The sequence below is a fragment of the Petaurus breviceps genome, unplaced genomic scaffold, assembly GCF_028583685.1.
Source record: "Petaurus breviceps papuanus isolate PSGF00001 unplaced genomic scaffold, PetGlider_PUasm1.0 90617, whole genome shotgun sequence".
Taxonomy (NCBI): domain Eukaryota; kingdom Metazoa; phylum Chordata; class Mammalia; order Diprotodontia; family Petauridae; genus Petaurus; species Petaurus breviceps.
This window is the reverse complement of record NW_027187287.1, coordinates 5,871,656-5,874,450: the sequence shown is the minus strand read 5'-3', so window position 1 is coordinate 5,874,450 and position 2,795 is coordinate 5,871,656. Positions and strand designations below refer to the sequence as shown.

The window sequence follows — 2,795 nt, the reverse complement described above, 5'->3', positions numbered from 1 at the left end:
GATATACTTTGTTGACATTAAGATATATTGTGGGAACAGAATTCTCTTGGTTTACCGGTTTAGTTTTCTATAAAAAAGAAAATGAAGTAAGCTTAGCAATTGCCTAGTCTTACTCTTTGCATTGGTAGGTACCATTTAGCTCATAAAAAAGATATGGGGTTTTAGATTGTTTAAAAGTAGGGATAAGATTGCATTTATCTACACAACAACAACAATAATAATAGATAATATTATGCTTGAAGACTGGCAAAACATTCTCAATAACATTACTAGAAGTGAACATAGGTGAAAAGGCTAGTCAGGGTTGGAATGTTGTCTGTTAAAGGAAGCCAAAACTGTGATTTTGACTTCACTAGTCCTTGACTTTAATCAACTGAAGCAACCATTGACAAAGAAGAAGAATATAACAGAACTGAGAATAGAGAAATGAAAAAAACAAACAGAATGGCCTAGAAAATAATTGAGTAGAATAAGACACAATTGAGTAGTGCAAACATTGATTATTATAAGCAGAAGAGAACAGAGAATCAACATAGACATTGAAGAATAATAAAGCAGAAGGGGGAAAATGGTGAGAGTATTGGGAAACAAATGGAAATTAGTCAAATTCTTCATATGAAGTATTCAGTCATATTTTAATATCTTGACAGGTAATGGGCTATGACACAATTCAACACCAGTTCCCAAGACTTCATTTTGTTGGGATTCTCAGATTGGCCCCATCTGGAGCTTCTCTTTGTGGTCATCTTGCTCTTTTACCTCTTAACCTTGGTTGGCAACACAGCCATCAATGTCTTGTCTCATTTGTTCCCTTAGCTCCACACCCCCATGTATTTCTTTCAATGTTACCTCTCTTTCCTAGACCTTTGCTATACAACTAGCACTGTCCCTCAACTGCTGGTAAATCTTCATGGATCTGACTGGACCATCACTTATGGAGGCTGTGTGGCTCAACTCTTTATTACCCTTTCCCTATGTTCTGTAGAGTGTGTCCTTCTGGTGGTGATGGCTTTTGACCACTATTCTACTGCATGCAAACTTCTCCAGTATACTACCATCATGCAACCCTGGCTCTGTTTCCTGCTTGCTACTATCTCTTGGTTTGGAGGTTTTGCCAACTCAATGGCACAGAAAGGCCTTATGATGACTATTCCTCTTTGTGGTCTATACTATCTAGACCATTTTTTTTCTGTGAGATGCCTATACTCTGAAAGCTGGCATGTAAGGATACAGAACAGACAGAAGCCAAGATGTTTGTAGTATGGGCCATCATCTTGGTGCTACCTGCTTCACTCATCTTGGGCTCCTATGTGTGCATAGTACAGGCAGTACTAAATATTAAGTCAGCAGCAGGTCAAAGAAAGGTGTTTGAGACATGTGGGTCCCATCTCATGGTGGTCTTTCTCTTCTATGGATCTGCCATTTATCCTTATCGCTAACCCACTCATAGGCACTCCACAAGTGAGGGGAATTTTGCTGCTCTCTTTTATACTATCATGACTCCAATGCTTAACCCTCTTATTTATACTTTGAAGAACAAGGATATGAAGCCAGCTTTGAGGAAAGTGATAAAGAGAGAAAGAACCTTGGGGCAGAGGAAGTAATAAAGAACTTGCAGTAATAAGCAATAGAAATTTCAAAGAAAATTGACAAAGCTGAGTATAAACAAATCTAGAGATCATTTAAATAATTTTGCATATAGAATAATTGAAGAACTTAGCCTGGGATTCAAGGCCTTCTGGTTCCAACTTACTTGTCCAGTCTCATCTCATTTTACCCTTCTTTTATGTGATCTGTATTCTCGTCAAATTGAACTACTAGCTGTTCCGCAATCTCCAACTTCCAAGCAGTTTTGTAAAGTAATTATGCTCCATGACTGGAACGCACTTCTTCCTCTTCTCTTATTGGACTAAATCCTTCTCTTCCTTCAAGGCCTAGTTTAGTTGCCACTTCCTCCATGAAGTCTTTCCTTTATGCTTTGTCTCTGCTCTTTCTTCCTTTACTACCTTGTGTTGATCTGCTTGGTATATGGAGGAAAAGCCTCAGAAAGAAGACAAAGATGAGATGAAAAAACAAGAAGGGAAAAAAAAACAAAAGTACACAGAAATGCTATTTGTTTTTAAGTATGCAGATGAGATGCTGATGTAGCTCAGAGCAGCCTAAAGAGACAAATGTTATAAAATCAAAATCCAAAAGGATTTGGATTCTAGAAATTAAAGGATGAGTTTGTTTGGTGTAAAAGAAAGTTATTCAGTATGTAAGTAGATGAATAGGTCAATAGGATGACAGGATTGGAAGGGATAAAAAAAGAAAGAGAAATAGAAATGATTAAGATTGTTAAGAGTGAAAGAAAGAATGGTGGTAAGAAAAATGGCAGAGGCAGAGGGTACAAATGGAAAGGGGGAAATGAATGAAGATGATAAAAGACAGATATAATCAAGACAGAAAAGAAGATTGGGAACCTTGGAACAAATAGTAATAAAAAAGAATGATAAGGCAAAATAAAAGGAATAAAGGGAGGAACTAATTGCAAAAAACTTGGGAAGAGAGGAAAAAGATCTTTGAATAACTCTCTTGGCTGTTTTATATTCATGAGTTGTGGAAGGCTAGGTAGCCAGGGATGGGAAAAATAGTGATCATGTAAAAGTTATCCATTTAAATGAATACCACTAATTATTCACTTACTTTATTCAGAGAACTATTAGGCACTAAGATGATTGTGGTGATGGAAAGAAAAGTAAGACAGAGGAAAAGGGCTTTATGGACAAAGAGAAAGAAAGAGACATAGGAAAAAA

The 2,795-nt window shown here is 36.8% G+C and overlaps 1 pseudogene; it reads left to right on the top strand.

The window, feature by feature from the left end:
- The first annotated feature begins 555 nt into the window (after positions 1 to 555).
- On the top strand, positions 556 to 1,604 carry LOC138142979 (olfactory receptor 2Y1B-like; annotated as a pseudogene).
- Positions 1,605 to 2,795: the final 1,191 nt, after the last annotated feature.